A 20,597-nucleotide genomic window follows, 5' to 3' on the forward strand; every position below is an offset into this window, starting at 1 on the left:
TCTGAGCAGTGAGCGAATTGAAATGGAGTGAGCGCAAAATGAACGTAGTCAACGTGACTAGCATCAAGCATAGCATCAACGATAATAGCAAAATACTTAGCTTTCTTGCCTTGATCTAATATAGTTTCCTTCACATGCTTTGCACAATGGTAACATTGGCATCCGACCACCTGCCCATACTTATTTCGCTCGAGCGTACCACCGGCTTCATTGTGACTGAAAAACGCACTTTCATAAACTTCAAAAAAGGAAAGTGGGAAGAATATAAATCTTTTACAGACAACCGCTTTGCTGCCCTCCCTACCCCGACTGATGCCCGCCAAGGGGAGCGTGCCTTCCGTAAGGTCATTGAATCCGCCTCGGCACGTTTCATTCCCGCCGGGAGAATTCCCGAAATCCGGCCACACTTCCCGGCGGAGGCCGCAAACTTAGCGAGAGAACGTGACCTTATAAGACAGCTTGATCCCGGCGACCCCCAAATAAGGGATATAAACCAACGCATCATATTGCTTGTGGATGAACACAAGCGGGCGAAATGGGAGGAGCACCTAAGGGGTTGTAACCTCTCTATCGGTGTGGGTAAACTTTGGTCCACCGTAAAGTCCCTATAGAATCCGACTAAGCACAAAGACAAAGTTTCCATCGCCTTTGGCGACAAAGTGCTGTCGGATGCGAAAAAATGCATCAGCATGGCTTCAGAAAACTCCATAGCACTACCACCGCACTAAATGCCATTAGCACCCAGATAAATTGCGGTTTAAATCAATACCCCCACCATAGAACAGTACTCGTAGCGCTAGACCTATCAAAAGCTTTTGATACGGTCAACCATGGCTCGTTACTGCAAGACCTGGAAGGGTCTACCCTTCCCCCATGTCTTAAAAGGTAGACCGCAAATTATCTGGGTTGTCGGCAGGCATCGGTGCAATTTAGAAACGAAACATCAAAACCAAGGAGAATTAAACAACGGGTGCCACAGGGTGGTGTCCTATCCCCACTTTTGTTTAATTTCTACATATCTAAGCTACCTTCACCACCGGAAGGAGTCACAATCGTTTCCTACGCCAATGACTGCACAATAATGGCCACAGGCCCAGGCCCAAAGATCGATGCGCTATGCAATAAAATAAACGGCTACCTCCCTGATCTCTCCAGTTTTTTCGCCTCGCGAAACCTGGAATTATCACCGACTAAATCTTCCGCGAACTTATTTACAAACATAGACGTCCCAAATGTCGACCATTTTAAACATCCATGTCGATAGCTCTACGCTACCGACTGTCCCACACCCCAAAATCTTGGGTGTGACGTTTGATCAGGATCTACATTTTGGTGAGCACGCAGCCGCAATTGTTCCGAGAATTCAGAGCCGTAACAAAATCCTCAAATCCCTCGCTGGCAGTACCTGGGGAAAAGATAAAGAAACGCTCATGACTACATACAAAGAAATTAGCCAGCCGATTACGTGCTACGCTTCACCCATATGGTCGCCAAGCCTAAAAATTACCCACTAGAAGAAACTACAGGCCTGCCAAAATACTGCTCTCAGAATCGCCATGGGCTGTCTTCTTATGTCCCCAGAACACCATCTGCATAATCAGGCGAGAATACTCCCCATCAGGGAGAGAAATGAGATGCTGACCAAGCAGTTCCTGTTGAATACCCAGAAACCTGGGCATCCCAACAGACATCTGATTGATGAACCAGCACCGCCTAGGGGCTTAAGGACGTTCCCGAGATGGTCGGGCCAGCACCTTAATGGTACTGTGTTACCGGATCTGTGTCCGACAAAGGACCATCACATCGATAACACTCCCCAAAGCCTTCGGGGAGTAACCTAATCGCTACAACAACAACAACAACAACAACAGGGGCTTAAGGAGTCATCTCCGTAAGCATTTTGAGGAAATACGGCACCTGATAACCCAGCCGTATGAAGTGAAAAAACACAAGCTGGTCCTTGGTGAACTCCATAAACAGGCGTTGGACCTTTATGCCGGGAATTGCCCGGTGAATCCAGTACTTAAAGAAAATTATCCAAAACTCGCGGAAGAGGAACGCATACTCCCCAGGAAACGCGTGTCACTCTTGCTCAACTTCGTTCTGGATACTGTAACAGGTTAAACTCTTACCTATCCAGAATCAATCCCGACATACAAAATGTATTCCCCGCTTGCAATGTGTCCCCACATGACACCAACCATCTCTTCAATTGTAATGTGGAACCAATGCCTCTAACACCCCTTTCATTATGGTCCACCCCTGTTGAAACGGCAAGTTTCCTTGGACTCCCGTTAGAGGATATTGATGACAATTTGTGATCGGTCGCGGCTATTAGGTGGGGCGAGCATTGCTACAACAACAACAACATACCCTCGCTGAGCCCAGAAAATCTGGAAAAATTAAATGTACTGCTCAGATCCAGCAAACGAGACAACCAGACAACCAAACGTTTACTTTCCTGTCCAAAAGGGAATTGGTGCTCGGCACTGCTGCTAAAGAAGAATAGACGTAGTCATATCAATTCGTTCCCGGGTTACTCGGGGAAAGCAGTTTTAGCAATACTTTGCCCGTTTCAATTTGCACATCCATTAAAAGAACTTCGCATAATGGATTAAACAGTCATCTGCATTTATTCGTTTTTGTTTTTGTAGCACGCCTAATTTACTATCTATTACCCCAACATCTTTCAATTATCCGTTGTTATAATCTTCGGGTACCCCCGCTACCGGAAGATGCCTTGGCATGGTGGAGGTTCACTTGAATTTACTTTACAGGTCCTGATTCTGGTTATCTGAAATCCCCTTGAGTATCTTGTATTTATTAAGCACTTCCGGTTATATTAAAAACTTATTATCTATCCTTACTGATATTCGTTTCTTTTTCATTCGAGGTAATTCGATTTGACGATGTGGGCATAGCAATATTCCAGCTGTGGCTGTAAGAAGAACGTACATTTGCTCAAACTACAAGAAAACTGCGACAACTGTCCCTCGGCCTTTTTAGTATCACATATAAGGCCCTACCACGCATGTTATGGGAAAGGGTCAAGTTTAAAGGCTCAACATCACCTGCAAATCGACTTTCATAGCACGAAATGGGGCTGCATATATTCCGGTATTATATCTACAACACTCATATCTATGCAAACTGATACTAATAATATATAAATTCATTCACAGCCGAAGACGGCACATATAGATTCAAAAGGCTACCATATGGATTAAAAGTTCGTTCCACAGAATGATGACATTAGCGTTCGCAGGCCTCAAACCGTCTCAAGCATTTCTCTACATGGATGATTTGGTTGTATTAGGTTGTACTGAAAAACATATGTTAAAAAACCTAAGAGAAGTGTTCTTCACTTGTAGGAAACACTTCCTAAAATTACATCCAGATAAATGTCTATTTTTCAGCCAGGAAGTAACTTACTTAGGACATAAATGCACAAGCAAGGGAATATTACCCGACCCGAGCAAATTTGAAACAGTTCAAAACTACCGAACACCCAAAACAGCCGATGAAGTTAAAATGTTCCTAGCGTTCTGCAACTACTACAGAAGATTTGTACCGAATTTCGCAGAATACTCAAGAAAATTAGCTAGGCTTTGCAAAAAGAATGTTTCCTTCGATTGGACAGAAGAATGTCAAAAAGTTTTTGTTTACCTAAAGAAAGCATTAATCAGTCCAAAACTTTTGCAATACCCAGACTTCAATAAAGAATTCTGCATAACAACAGACGCTAGTGGGTATGCTTGCGGAGCAATCCTCAGCCAAGACCACGATGGCAAACAGTTAACAATTGCTTACGCTTCTAGATCTTTCACAAAAGGTGAATCCAGACTTGGCAATCAGATACGCTACTCAAGCAGCAGTCAAAGCCATGTGCAAGAACTGTTCCAATGACAAAGTGAAAATTATTATCGCGATTTCCAAGTTCACAAACAGCTGCACGGAAATAACAGGCAGGTCAAATAGAATTTTGAACATAAGACGGCAAATTCAATATCGGAGTAATTTCCGTGGGGGGCGGAAGTTATAGAGGCAGAAGGCTCAGACCACAACCAAGATATAACAAGAACACAAGACCAAATAATAATTCCCAAAGGGTCGCAACCCAAAATGGAAATATAAATTATAGCCAGACCCGTAAAGTACGCACCAGGAAAACCAGCAGACTCGACTTCAAGAGCAGTAAACAGAAAAATATGTGTACTAAATTTACACTTAAATAACTACATATCCACTAAAACGACTCTAAGTAACTCAGTTTCAAACCTCCTAGTAGATACAGGAGCAGATATTTCAATTATAAAAAATAATCAAATAGATAATCATACAAAAATAAATACAACACAAATAATAGATTTAGAGGGCATAGGTCAAGGCATTACCAGCACATTAGGCACAGTCAAAGCGGACTTAAAAGGTGATGGCCTCCTAATTTATCATAAATTCCACGTCGTAGAAGACGACTTCCCAATACCGTGCGATGGAATTATAGGCCTAGACTTTATAAAGAAATATAATTGCATTCTAGACTTTGGCAAAACAGAGGATAAATTAATCCTAATACCATATGATTTTCCCCAAACAATAAGAATGCATTTGACAAATTTTCTGTCTGTTAATATAATTACGATCCCAGCTAGATCTGAACTCATTAGACAAGTTGCAATAAACAGTGATAGTAAGAACATCTTCATACCCCATCAAAAATTATCTGAAGACATCTCCATAGACAACACAATCACAAATAAGGTTGAACTGGCCGGTCCATGAGGACCTCACATAGACTGAATAAGTCCGTAGTGTTATCAGAAGTTTGTTTTAACGACCAAACTGAAAAACCCTGTCAAAAACCAGGACCTATGTTATAAAATAACTCCGTCCTCTTGGCAAATACTAGAAGCTTCCTAGGGTTTAAGCCACTTGCTGCTTCTAGTTCTGACAGCTGTATCACTCATAATAGCTGGAGTTTTACTGGCAAGCGCAGGGCAAGAGCACAGAACGTGCTCGATCGTTTCCTCCTCCAGCCCGCACTTTCTACATCTCCTATCACTGACCAAGCCTAATTTAAATGAATGTGACGCCAGAAGTCAGTGTCCAGTCAGAATACCCGTCACAAGTCTACAGTCCTCTCTTTTTAATGATAGTAGCAACTTTGTTAGTCTAAGGTTGAAAGACCTGCACCTAATCTTCGACATTTTACAGCCCCGCGCTTGAATACACGCCTTTCCTGCTTGGTCGATCATGTGCACCTCTCGCCTTCGCTTGATTTCGCCCCGTCTAATTGGGACGTCTACGGAGCAAGCTTCAAGGGATGCGCCCTTTTTAGCTACTTCATCCGCTTTTTCATTCCCATCTATTCCCATATGCCCTGGGACCAAATATAAATGTATGCTTCTCCCTGTCCCGATTCTTTCCAGGGACTGCTTACACTCTAACACGCATTTAGATGTTGTGGTATGCGAGATTATTGCCTTAATTGTTGCTTGACTGTCGATATAAAAGTTAGCACGGTTGCAGCTTGTGCTATTTTCTTCCAGGGTTTCTACTGCTTTGGTTACCGCTACTTTACCGCTTGGAAAACGCTACAGTAATTCGGCAGCCTGTAGGATCTGTTTATTTCCGGATCAGCACAGTATACCGCAGACCCTACTCCTTCCACTACTTTGGAACCATTTGTGTTCACATGTATCGCCTCGTTCGCCATTTGAGCACCCTTGCGCCAACCGTCCACCTCTATTATATAATAAACACAACTATTCAAAATTACAAAATTAATACTGAAAATTCAGATAACTATACACTAATTGAAACAAGCACACACAATAAAAATAGCAATGATACAGGAAAATTCAAAAGACTAACCAAAAACTTTCCAAAATTTGTAAATTTTAAATTAACATCGTTATGCACAGAATTCATAAACTTATTTGCACTAGAAACAGAGCCACTTTCTTCCAATAATTTTTATAAACAAAAACCAAACAAGAAAGACGACACCCCAGTTTACATAAAAAACTATAGATTGCCTCAGACACAAAAAGGGGAGATAAGCAAACAGGTTAATAAGTTAATCGAAGACGACATAATAGAATCTTCCATTATCAGAATACAACAGCCCAATCTTACTAGTACCTAAAAAATCACTTCTAGGGCATACAGAAAAAACATGGAGATTGGCTGTTGATTATAGACAAGCCAATAAAAAGTTAGCAGCGGATAAATTTCCACTCCCAAGAATTGATGACATTCTAGACCAACTTGGAAGAGCGAAATATTTTTCATGTCTAGACCTTATGTCAGGTGTCCATCAAAAAGAAGTAGACCCGGACTCTAGGGATATAACTTCATTCACAGCCGAAGACGGCACATATAGATTCAAAAGGCTACCATATGGATTAAAAGTTCGTTCCAAAGAATGATGACATTAGCGTTCGCAGGCCTCAAACCGTCTCAAGCATTTCTCTACATGGATGATTTGGTTGTATTAGGTTGTACTGAAAAACATATGTTAAAAAACCTAAGAGAAGTGTTCTTCACTTGTAGGAAACACATCCTAAAATTACATCCAGATAAATGCCTATTTTTCAGCCAGGAAGTAACTTACTTAGGACATAAATGCACAAGCAAGGGAATATTACCCGACCCGAGCAAATTTGAAACAGTTCAAAACTACCGAACACCCAAAACAACCGATGAAGTTAAAATGTTCCTAGCGTTCTGCAACTACTACAGAAGATTTGTACCGAATTTCGCAGAATACTCAAGAAAACTAACTAGGCTTTGCAAAAAGAATGTTTCCTTCGATTGGACAGAAGAATGTCAAAAAGTTTTTGTCTACCTAAAGGAAGCATTAATCAGTCCAAAACTTTTGCAATACCCAGACTTCAATAAAGAATTCTGCATAACAACAGACGCTAGTGGGTATACTTGCGGAGCAATCCTCAGCCAAGACCACGATGGCAAACAGTTAACAATTGCTTACGCTTCTAGATCTTTCACAAAAGGTGAAACCAATAAAGCTACAATAGAGAAAGATTTAGCGGCAATCCATTGGGCCATAACCTTCTTCAGACCATAAGTCTATGGCAGAAAATTCCTAATTAAGACCGACCACCGCCCTTTAGCATACTTTTTCTCGACGAACAGCCCTTCATCTAAGTTAGCACGAGTAAGACTCGATTTAGAGTATGATTTTGAAGTGGAGTACATTGCTGGAAAAGAAAACTACGGCGCGGACGCATTGTCTCGCATTAACATAACAAACCTAAAAGAAATAGCAGTGGAAGCATGCAAAGTAATGAAAATCACAACTAGATCAGCAGCTAAAAATACTAAGATAATATTAAAAATGAAGAAGGTCACACAGAGAACCCCAAAATATATGAAGGGCTAAATAAATTTGAAGTAAAAAGACATGTCGGAAAGAAAATTTGTAGCACTATAAATACAAGCAACCTTATTGTTGATGATAAAATTGCTTTAGGACAATTCTTTATCAGGTTTGAAAAAGAAGCGGCCAATTTAGGACTTGTACACATACAGTAGTCCTTAGGGGACGATTTGTTTAAAAGTAATTATACTCCAGTAGGCATATTTACAGAAGAAGGTACCAAGGTTCTCAAAAATCTAACAATCGCACTAACCCCTGAGGTTATATATGTGACAAATCCCGGGAAAATTAAAGAAATGCTGCACAAATATGACGATCCTATTAGTGGTGGCCACCCAGGAATAAATCTCATGATAAAGAAAATCTGGCAAAAATATAACTGGAAAAACATGAGAAGTGATATAAAGAAATACGTAAACAACTGCATCCACTGTAAAACGAATAGAGTTAATAAGCACATAAAGGAACCAATGACAATAACGGAGACACCTCCGAAGGCTTTTGATATTGTACAAATCGAAGTCGATAAATGGAAACGAATATGCAGTTATTATTATATGCGATCTAACCAAATACTTGGTAGCATTCCCAGTCCCAAGCAAACATGCGATAACAGTTGCTAAAGCTGTATTCTAGCATTTCATTTTGACTTAAGGTTGCATGAAAACTATCGTAACAGACATGGGAACCGGATTCAAAAATAGCTTATTCGATGAACTGTGCAAACTGCTAAAAATTGAGCATAAAACCTCAACACCATACCATCATCAAACTTTGGGCACTGTGGAGCGTAGTCGCAGAACGTTTAATGAATATATACCTTCATACATATCCAGTGACAAAGGTGATTGGGATGAATACCTCTGGTATTTCGCGTACTGTTACAATACGACGCCATCGACCGTACATGGGTATTGTCCTTTCGAGCTTATATTCGCGAAAAACTCCCGACCTACGAATTTCTAGAAGAAAATGAAATAAGCCCAGTGTATAACCCGAGGCATACGATAAAGAAATAAAATACAGACTACAAATATCCCAGCAACGACCTAGGAAGTTAGTCCAAGAGACTAAAGAAGAAAAACTAAAAACAAATTATGATAGAAATAGCTACAGTTAGGAAATAGGTATAGGTGTCCTATTGTTAGATAGAGAAGAGGCCGGCCATAAGTTAGATAATAAATATAAAGGACAGAATAAGGTAAAGAATATTGATATAAACAACAATTTCGCATTAATACCACATATAATAGGAAATAGCGATAGGACCAATAAAGATAAGGAAATAATTGTCCATAAGAATAGGCTTAAACCAATACAAAACATCTGCTAGTAACTCACATAATTAAAAAAAAACGTTTCAAAATAACGCTACATATCAGTGTTTCTTTTTACTTATTTTAAATATTACAGTCCCATCTACATCAAAACAGGCAAGGGAGTAACAAAATACAAAGTCACATGAGAAGCAAGTCTCCAGAAGAAGATGCTCAAGAGCAAACAAACCGAATCGTCTCTTATTACAGTGGCGTATCATTGGATAAACAACTATCCGCCTTCTGGCGGAGCCTGTTCTCAGTTCTTCCGGAACGAGATACGCCGCGCAAAAAATCCTACCCTACAAACGGAATACAATCGAGTTGTAACCGAATACGAGGAATTAGGACATATGTCAAAGATCAACAGAAACGTGCCACCAGACTCCTGTGACCATTATTTTCTACCTCATCACGCCGTCATCAAGGAAGAAAGTACCTTCACTAAAGTTCGTGTTGTATTTAACGCATCTAGTCTGACTGCAAACGGAGTAAGCCTGAACGAGGTTCTTTATACGGGCCTTACCCTACAAGCGGACTTGATTGATTGGTTTATTTATTTAGTAATAATATTACCGTAAATTACAAATATTTATGACGAATTACAAAATACTACTCTAGATTACATTACGTCTCGTAAATATTGGATACATTTCATTTTAAATAAGTGATAACTACTTTCGTTTCTTAATAGAATTGAATAAGTTTAGTCCTTTTTAGAATAAGGTATTTTGAGCCGCTGAAATTGTATGGCGCTGAAGTCTGAAGTTGTTCACGTTCCTTAGGATGTACGGTTGGATTTCGCCAACGTATATAATTTTCTCTTGTATTTTGCGGTTTGCCCTGTTTTGGCTTTTTAAAGACTGTGACATTTGGTGTAAACTGCGCTCCCTATCTACCAATAAGGACACTTTTACAGAGGACGTGGAAAACACCTACATAATTGCATCCACAATACTCAAGGAGTATATGTATGTGTATGATATTCTCGCTGGTAGACACTACATCCAATCAGCAATTCGTCAGGTCGTGGGCGGTCCCCGCGTTGGGCTTCATCCACACCTTGGCCCGCTGGGATAGATAGAGAGCCCCATATATATTTGATCTGCCCAAAAATTATAAAAGCGTGTTTGACAAATATGTAAACACGAGAAATGTAAAATGAAAATTTCCCAAAACGCCATTGTGAATTCACAATGACAAAAAAAGCTTTATTTGTAAGGTTGCCAGACGGGCGTGCATGATGTGGTGAGAATAAGGACAGGGATAGATATAGGGTGGTCATGATTGCGGTAGACGAAAGAAAAAACGTGGGAAACGGCATAGGGAAACGGTTCTTTTCAGCGATTTGGACAGTGCAAAAAGGGGTAACTGCAGGAGAATAAAATTAAAGTAAAATATAGCAGCAAATCGGGTTGAAGTGCGCGCTCCGCTTTCCAAAAAAAAAAAACAAATATATATTTCATTTTTTTTCGTTATTAAGGTTTTTAAAATTCCCTGAGCGCGAAGACCCAGAAAGGATCAATGTAGTGGCGAAAGCAATAATTTTGTATTTTTGATATAAGGCTAATCGCCTTCAATTAAAAGCGCGGTTTCGGTCCAAAATTTAAAAGGAAGAGGGCAACACAACAATCAACCACCAGGACAGGACCTCCCAGCAGCATAAAGATGTGGAATAGCGGCTTACCTGGTGAATATTTAAATGATAAAGAATTTTTTTTAAATCATAGGGACTTTCGCGCCATTTTGGGGTTCACGCGACCCCAATTTCGACTTCGGTCACCAATCTCCTCGATAAATCCGCAGGTACGGATTTTCCTGAGTGAAGATTCCCACTCGATTATGGGTTTCTTGCGTTAATTCTAATTTCAAAAATTATTACCTTTTTAATTTTTTTCGGATTTTTTAGATTTTTTCATGGGATACATTCATTTTATATTGCTTGTAGGAATGTGGGCAATATAATATAACATATGTGTGACATAAGGCGCATGAACGCCAAATCGGCGTTGGGAGCCTTAATAAAAAAATATAATTGGTGCTAATTGTGATTTTGTTCTCGTAGTGGGAACCGAAGGTGGTAAGTGAAGCCTTTTTCAAGCGCCAGGGAATCTCATTTTCTACACATTCAATCTTCGATTTATTACATTCATACATCATTTTCATCAATTCAATTTTTATTGCATCTCATCACATTTTTGATATTTCAATTTCATCACAACTGTGAACAGCTCCAGGAACACGTTTCAACTTGCAAGACTGATCTTTCAAATGACATCACGGCATGGACGGAGGGGCTAGATCAAGATTATCAGAGTAAGGCAAAGCAACTGCTCCTAAAGTACGCAAATATATTTGACCAGAATGGTTCCAAACCAGGCCGCACCAATCTTGTGAAACATCAAATTGACACTGGAGATGCCAGGCGGATCCGTCAAGCTCCTCGTAGTGTTCCACTGGCGAAGCGGAACTTATGAGTCAAATCGTATAAGAAATGAGCTACAGCGGCGTCATCGAACCATCAGCAGTCCATGGAGCTCACCGGTGGTACTTGTGAAAAAGAAGGATGGGAAAATGAGGTTTTGCTTGGACTACCGCAAGTTGAACGACGTCACGAAAAAGGATAGCTCCCATTGCCAAGAATTGACGATACTCTGGACTTGCTATCTGGTACGTAATGGTTTTCCACACTGGACTTGAAAAGCGGCTAATGGCAAGTTGAGGTGAAGGTAAAGAGAAAACAGTCTTCAGTGTCGGTGTTATTCTTTGGCAATTTACAGTGATGCCTTTTGGACTTTGTAATGCACCAGGTACTTTTGAGAGACTCATGGACCAGGTACTGAAGGGACTACATTTGAAAACATGCTTCGTGTACCTGGACGAAATCATCGTATTGGGCAAGAAGTTTGATAAACATCTTAAGAACTTGGAGGAAGTTTTCCAGAGAATAGCTGGCGCTGGTCTGAAACTATGTCCCAAAAAGTGTTCGCTGTTTAAAAAGGAAGTAAATTATTTGGGTCACAAGGTAACGACAGAAGGCATCTGTACAGTGAATGAGAAGATAGAGACAGTAAAGGATTGGCCAAGACCACAGAACTTGCATGAATTAAGAAGTTTCCTTGGGATATGCACATATTACCGCCGATTTGTACCAAACTTTTCCAGCGTATCCCATAGCTTCCATGAACTTACAAGAAAAAAATAAAGCTTTGGAATTAAATAAGGAGCAAGAAGTGGCTTTCCAAACATTTAAGGAGCATTTGTGCACTGCCCCAATGTTGGCATATCCGATTCCAGGAGCAACATTTATTCTAGATACAGATGCTAGTGGATATGCTATAGGAGGCGTTTTATCACAACTGGTCGATGGACAGGAGAAGGTAGTTGCATATTACAGCCGTTCGATTGGAAAACCATAGAAGAACTATTGCGTTACACGGAGAGAGCTGTTGCCATTGGTACAGTGCATTAAACATTTTCACAAAACGGATCAACGATGTAGTGTACCGCATAAAAACCATTGGCAAACCATGAACCAAAATGAAAGTGGTTCATTTGGAAAGGCTGGCAGCGTTTAGATTGAGAGATTAGTCTGATCGGGACGATCAGACTTAGGTAGAGGGCAGTGTGGCGAATATTAGCAACACTAAGGGATACTATCATCTCTAAGCCGATACTAAGCAGTGACTCGTATGCACATCAACAAATCAATCTTTATGTCTACCCATATGTCCATACGAGCAGCGGAGAGTAACGCACAAACACATGTATATATCTGAGATATTCCCAAAAGTGTGCATTCATTTGTGCAAGTATCACTCACATATACAGGCGCATGGGCTATGAGAGTAGCAATAAAATCGTGCATCTGTAGTTATAGCTGAGGCAGTTATAGTTGAGGCACGACAATCAGTTCGATTTAAGCAAGCTATCAGTTGCGAAGTATAATGGTTATTGTAAAGTACTTTAATAAAGGTCATTTTGCATTATTTAATAGTGGAGTTATTTATTCAACAGTTTAGTGGCTCGAATGTTAGTCGAAGGTTGCAAATAAGAGGAATTGCACAAAATTCGTTACAGTATTTTACGAGAAAATCTTTTAAATCCCATCAGTACTTGATAGGCGATTATAATAATAATAATAATATATAAGCAGGTCACATACGTTACTGATCTGGACGTTATAATGGATCCTAAACTGGACTTCAAAATACATATCGAAACGTATGTGAATAGGGATAGAGGGACTTTTGTTTTCGTAAAAAAACTAAAACTCTTTTTTATCTTTAGTAAGACCTATATTGGAATATTCTTCTATTATCTGGAACGCGCGTTATCATATCCACAGCGAAAAATTGGAATAGGTCCAAAAGCAATTTTGGCTTTTTGCTTTAAATCATTTGCCCTGGGATCCATCAAGGCATCTACCGCCTTACTGCAGCCGGTTAAAACTTTTACAGCTGCCTACACCACATAGCCGTAGGGAGATGCTTGGTGTTTTATTTATGGTAAAACTATTAACAGGGAAGATAAACAGTCCATTTCTGCTTGGCGAGGTTATGTTTAATGCCCTTTTTAGGCCCTTTAGGTATTTCCAACCGTTATATTTAATTACATGTAGATCGAATTTTAAATGCATGAACCTCTTCGGTGTATGTGTCAAGATTTCAATAATCACTGCAATAATGTTGTTACTTGTGGCACACTTTACAGTATAAAAAATATATGCCCCTCTTACCGTTTACAACTCAACTCTGGTTGGGTTGAAATTTCGCAATTTGGTATTACAGATTACAATCAACCTGTCAAAAAAAATGTCGGTTGAGTTGTCTAGTCTCACAACCTTTTTTTGGCATTACCGTTTACAACCTTGAGAGAAGGCGACTACCTGGCTAGGCCATTCTGACATAATCGGTTTAAGGGCTAGCCGGGGGGAGATTTCATCGGCAGCGTCTGTACACCTCTAGGTGCGGCTGCAAGCGGGCGTCTGTCTTGGAGCAAGCGGCTCGCTATATAAACGTGCCAAGTAATATTTTCACCCCCGCTGAGCGGGTTGTGCGCTGGGCTTGGGACCCGCCACGTAAAACCATACTCCAATGAAATATAACAACAAGCCTCGGATAAATACACTCTCTATTGATGACGACCATGGCAAACGTTTGAAGGACAATGAATTGAGGGCATGCACCTGGAACGTCCGCTCCCTGAATGGGATTGGTGCGGATGATCGGCTGGTTGATGTCCTCGTCAAAGCAAAATCTGACATCACCGCCATCCAAGAAATGCGTTGGACGAAGCAAGGAAGAAAGAAGATCAAAAATTGTGACATATATTGGAGTGGCCATGCGAATAAGCGCAGTTTCGGCGTCGGATTCGTGGTGGGAGAGAGACTTTGTCGCCAAGTGCTGGCGTTCACGCCTGTGGACGAGCGTCTCGCCGCTATTCGAATAAAAGCAAAATTTTTTAATATATCATTCATCTGCGCCCATGCGCCGACAGAGGAGAAAGACGATGAGTTGAAAAACACTTTTTATGAACAATTAGAACGCACATACGAGCGCTGCCCCCGTCATGATATAAAAGTCGTGCTTGGCGACTTTAACGCCAGGGTGGGCAAAGAAGGTGTTTTTGGCCCTACAGTCGGAAAGTTCAGCCTACAAAATGAAACTGCTCCTAACGGACTGAGGCTGATTGACTTTGCCGGTGCTCGAAACACGAGGTTCATGCATAAAAAGATACATCAAGCTACATGGCTGTCTCCTGATCGAAATACTCGCAATCAGATCGATCACGTTGTGATAGACGGACGGCATGCCTCCAGTGTTTTAGATGTGCGAACGATCCGAGGACCTAACATCGATTCGGACCATTATCTCGTTGCAGCCAAAATACGCACCCGCCTCAACGCGGCTAAAAACAAGGAACAAAAAACACAAGGAAAGCTAGGCGTCGAAAAGCTTCAATCACAACAGACTGCCAATGATTTCGCAACTCGACTCTCACACCTGCTCTCTGAGGGCACAACTCATCCTGAAGGAATACAGGAGCAGTGGGAGCATATCTCCAAAGCACTTCATACTGCCGCCGAGGAAAAAATTGGTTACCGGCGGCCACGAAAAAACAACTGGTATGATGAAGAATGCCGCGTTGCAACCGAAAGAAAAGACTCTGCCTACAGGGCTACGTTAAAAGCGAGCGCGACAAGAGGAGTGTGTGAACGCTATCGTGAGTTGAAAAGGGAAGCGAGACGCCTTTTCAGGAAGAAAAAAGCAGAAGCAGAAAGGCGTGAGTGCGAGGAGCTTGAGCTGCTAGCCACCAGGAATAACGCCCGAAAATTCTACCAAAAAATACGGCGACAGACGGAAGGTTTTAAGACCGGGGCAAACTCCTGTAGAAATGAAAACGGCGACCTTGTAACTGATGTCCAGAGAGTGCTTAGATTATGGAGGGAACACTTCTCTGCTCTCCTAAATGGAGGCAGCAATTCACCGCGCAGAGATGAAGAACCCGATCCCGCAATCGATGATGATGGAATATATGTCCCCCCGCCCGATTATGACGAAGTTAGAATAGCAATAACCAGATTGAAAAACAACAAGGCCGTGGGCGCTGACGGATTGCCTGCGGAGCTATTCAAGTTCGGCGGCGAGGAGTTGGTAAGGCGCATGCACAGCTTCTTAGCAAAATATGGGCGGACGAAAGCATGCCCGACGGTTGGAATCTAAGTGTTCTTTGCCCAGTCCACAAGAAGGGGGATACTGCAAAATGCACCAACTATCGTGGAATCAGCCTTCTTAATATCGCATATAAGGTCCTTTCAAGTGTATTGTGCGAAAGATTGAAGCCCACCGTGAACCGGCTGATTGGACCTTATCAGTGCGGCTTCAGACCTGGTAAATCTACCATCGACCAGATTTTCACAATGCGCCAAATCTTGGAAAAAACCCGTGAAAAGAGAATCGAAACACATCACCTCTTCGTCGACTTTAAAGCCGCCTTCGACAGCACGAAAAAGAGCTGCCTATATGCCGCTATGTCTGAATTTGGTTTCCCCGCAAAACTTATACGGCTGTGCAAAATGACGTTGAGCAACACCATCAGCTCAGTCAGAATTGGGAAGGACCTCTCCGAGCCGTTCGAAACTAAACGAGGTTTCAGACAGGGTGACCCCCTATCGTGCGATTTCTTTAATTTGATGCTGGAGAAAATTATACTAGCTGCAGAACTTAACCGCACTGGAACAATATACTATAAAAGCGTGCAATTACTGGCATATGCTGATGACATTGATATCATCGGCCTAAACACCCGCGCTGTTAGTTCTGCTTACTCCAAGCTGGAAAAAGAAGCGGTAAAGATGGGTTTGATGGTGAATGAGGACAAAACGAAGTACCTGCTGTCATCGAGCAAAGAGTCAGCGCATATGCGCCTTGGCAACCACGCTACTGTTGGCAGCCATAATTTCGAAATAGTAAAAGACTTCGTTTATTTGGGAACCAGCATCAACATTAGCAACAACATCAGCACTGAAATCCAGCGAAGAATCAATCTTGCCAATAAATGCTACTTTGGACTAGGTAGGCAATTGAAAAGTAAAGTCTTCTCTCGGCGAACGAAAATCATTCTCTACAAGTCACTTATCGTACCCGTCCTGCTATATGGGGCAGAAGCATGGACCATGACAACAGCAGATGAAGCGGCTTTGGGAGTATTCGAGAGAAAAGTTCTTCGAAAGATTTATGGACCTCTACGCGTTGGCGATGGCGAGTACCGAAGAAGATTTAATGATGAGCTGTACGAGCTATACGCAGACATCAACATAGTCCAGCGAATTAAAACGCAGCGGCTGCGCTGGCTAGGCCATGTTATGCGAATGAAAGATGATGCTCCGGCCAAGAAAGTGTTTCTATCGGAACCCGCCTATGGAAGCAGAGGTAGAGGGCGGCCCCCACTCCGTTGGAAGGACCAGGTGGAAAACGATTTAAACTCCCTTGGTGTGACCAATTGGCGCCGGTTGGCGGAGCGAAGGAGCGACTGGCGCGCCTTGTTGGACGGCCATAACCGTTTAGACGGTTAAGCGCCAATTAAGTAAGTAAGTAAGTTTACAACCTTGTATTGGTGTAGTTGTCAAAGCCGTCAAAATCTTACAACTGATTACTAGCACTTTTGGCCTCTGATTTAAGAATCGAAAAACAAAAATTAAAAATTGAATTTATGTCATATCATTTAGGTTCAAATTTGCATGTGGTTGTTTTACACACTAATGCAGGAAGTCGTTGGATCCACCAAGGGTTATTTTTACAAATCGAGGCCAAAGTCCGCCAATGCAGAAAGATGTTCTGTGCAAAAAAATGTGGATCGGGCCTCATATTTCGGAGCCTCTCTTGGCCATTTTGTGGGTTTTTTGTAAATATTTTTCGACAGAAATAAAATCTTTAATTTCCGCTTTCGAATCCTAAAAACGGAGATTGAAATGTGTCTTTTGATACCGCCTTTGATAAGACATTGCCGGCACTAGAACTTATCGGTAATAATCGATAAAGCTATTGTCCCATAACTAATATGTCATTGTGTTTTTTTGAGTGTTATTTGCGGGTGATAAATTAATTAAAAATTTTTGAACTACAATGGAGAAAAACAATATAAAAAATGCATGACCTGACGTTCAGATACAGGTGAGTTGGTAGTCTTAATACTTGACAAAGATTTTTTTACTATAATTTTATTTATTAACAAAGGAAGGAGAAGGCACAAATTGGACCATCTGGCGGCGCACCTTCAAGTTGGCCACTGTATACACAAATGTACCAGCTTGTGGTACCTTTCAAAACTTATAATCCTGAAGGGCTTTATCATTCGTCTTCATCACTTTTTTCTCTTTATCACTCATTTCAAATTAGAATAAAATTCACCAAGACACAATATTATCAAATTTAATAAAATCGCTTACAATAATATTAAATTAATCATGGTTGCATTGGAGCTGTCAAAATAAAATAAGAATCGAAGGTGTGAACGTACTTGTTTTATGTGAGGTGTTTTATGTTAAAACACTTGTTTTAGAGTGTAATCTGAACATGATTTTAAACATAAGAAACTCCGGTTACTTAGTTTTGAGCTTGTTAACGAAATAATGACTTTACTGAAATTACTTTCGAGGCTTGAATCAGAAGCCGGCAAACACAAAATTAAGCAGATTAAATGGCCTAAAAACAATATTTTGTTCGAACATTATACTATTACAAATTTCAAAAATATTGGAAATAAAAATTTAAAATCATTAGAAATTATGCTAACAGATCTAGTGTAGACAGTAAAAGATGAGGATACAAAATTAAAACTAATGAAAATTTACCATAATAATCCCGTTTCTGGTGGACATGACTAAATACCTGGTAACAGTCGCTGTGCCAGAAAAATCGGCAAAAACAATCGCTTCAGCAATTTTTGAAGGATTTATTTTAACTTACGGCACAATGAATGCCATAAAATCAGATTTAGGTACTGAATTTAAAAATGAAATATTTGAAGAATTAACAAAGCTTTTAAATATTCAACATAATTTTTCAACTGCATACCATCACGAAACTGTTGGCACGATTGAACGTAATCATAGAGTTTTTAATGAGTACTTACGTGCATATTTAAAATATACTTTTTCTGATTGGGATGTTTCTTTAAAATACTTTACTTTCCTACACAATACTACGAGTAGCACAGTTTTCGACAATCAATTTTCGCCTTTCGAGTTAGTCTTTGGGGAAAAGGCAACTTTGCCTAATGAATTAACAAAAGAAACAATTGACCCAATTTATAATGTCGAAAACTGTACCAAAGAAGTCAATTTTAGAATGCAGAAAACGCACAAAATGGCACAAAACCTTATAAACAAAAATAAGTTACAAAGTAAAAATCTGTACGATAAAACGGCACGACTTTTAATTGTAAAAACCGGAGATAAAGTACTTTTACAGAAAGAACCACATCATAAACACGAAAATATTTATCAAGGTCCGTTTATTATAACTAAAATTAACTAACCTAACGTAAGTATTTTCGATGAAGTTAAAAACAAAGAAAAGGAAGTACACAAAAATAAACTTAAAAAAGTAGAGTAACATTTTATACCAACGTAGAAAAATCCAAAAATTTCTAATATTTTTATTGCTAACATAAATAGCAAGAACTGTTAAATAGCCAAGAAGGCATAACAACTATTAAAACAAAAAAACAACAAACACTAATGCAATGTAATGTTAACGACAATAAATGTATAGAATAATATCTATGCATTCCAGTAATTTCATTTAAATACAAAAGAAAAAAAAAAACATACATACAGCCAACAAGGCGGAACAAAAATCTATATTTAAAACCATTTTTTTAACATGTACTTTATTTTTTCCAATATAAATTTAAGAAAATGAAAATTCATATACAAACTATATTATATATAAAGAAAACAGACATAAAAAAAAAAGAAAACACAAACAACAATGTAATGTTAGATACTAAAAGAAAGTTTACTTAGCCATAAAATTGGTTCGAGCTAACGAATTACAAAAAAGGAAGGTGCACCCTAATATTCGTTCGTTCGAAACAATTGATAACATAAAAAGATGAATGTGACAAATGAAATGGGATCGATCCATTTGTCAAATTCACTCTTTTTTTTAAGGAATGTTGATGTAAGGATAAACTAACCTTCACATCCGTTAAAATAATATGAGCTATGTGCATGCAGCTTTAATTGCATTTGACAGGCGCGGGCAGTTGGCAACGCGAATGCCAAATGCAGTTGCGGCTCACGTCACTGACAGAAAAAGATGACTGAATTAATAAATTTGCAACCAAAGTGAACGGACGTGTCCGACAAAAATAAAAGCGTTTTTTGATTTTAATTGCGGCTTTAAAATAATAGAAAACGAGGCGAAGACGACCGTTCAGGTGCTAACGGTTTTCCAGCAACATCATCGCAAAAGGACAGCCGTTTGGAGGCGGCGCCCTCCAAGGTGGATATTTGCGCAGGCACACAGCAGTAACAACCTTGTGGGTAAGCAACGCAATCTAACCAATTTGAGGTTAGCTCACACAATTCCCGTTGCTCGGCATCGCAGTCCATCCCGCCAGCTATTTAATAATATATATACATATATTATAATATAAAATTTGCTCACTTTGTATGCTTCTGTAATTTATCTGTAATCCGTAACTGTATTTAGTCGGATTAATTGTTGTAGACTAGAAATAAATGAAAAAAAAAAAATATGTATTTCAATCCATCGCCGACAACAAGCTTCGGTAATAGTCTAGTTGAGGGGTCGACTGCTAATACGCTACCAAAAATATCGAGAGAGGTGTCAAAAGACGCGTATTAACCTCGAGAACAATAATCTGAAGGCGGAAAAGAAAAATTTTATCTCTGTCCGGAGATATTTGCAGTTGAAGTTGGCGATTTCCATGTGGTTGTTGTTGTGTTTGTACCCACCAAAAAAATTGTGCATCACCGTGGCGGTAGCCACGGTTAAACCACACACCCGGACGTGGCATGGCGTAGCCCAGGGTTATTTTTTATAAGCGCGGCCGAAGGCCGCCAACGCCGAAAGGTGTTCTGCGCAAAAATACTATGGATCCGACCCCCGGTTTCGGAGGTACCCGCGGGTCTTTTTTCGGTTTTTCGTTAATATCTTTTGAACGCGTTAATATTTTTATTTTCCGCCTTCGGATTATTAATACTGATGTCAAGACGCGTCTTTTGACACCTCTTTCGATATTTTTGGTAGCGTATTAGCAGTCGACCCCTTGAGGTTAGCTCACACAATTCCCGTTGCTCGGCATCGCAGTCCATCCCGCCAGCTATTTAATAATATATATACATA

This window comes from Eurosta solidaginis, chromosome 1, assembly GCF_040869045.1.
Source record: "Eurosta solidaginis isolate ZX-2024a chromosome 1, ASM4086904v1, whole genome shotgun sequence".
NCBI lineage: Eukaryota > Metazoa > Arthropoda > Insecta > Diptera > Tephritidae > Eurosta > Eurosta solidaginis.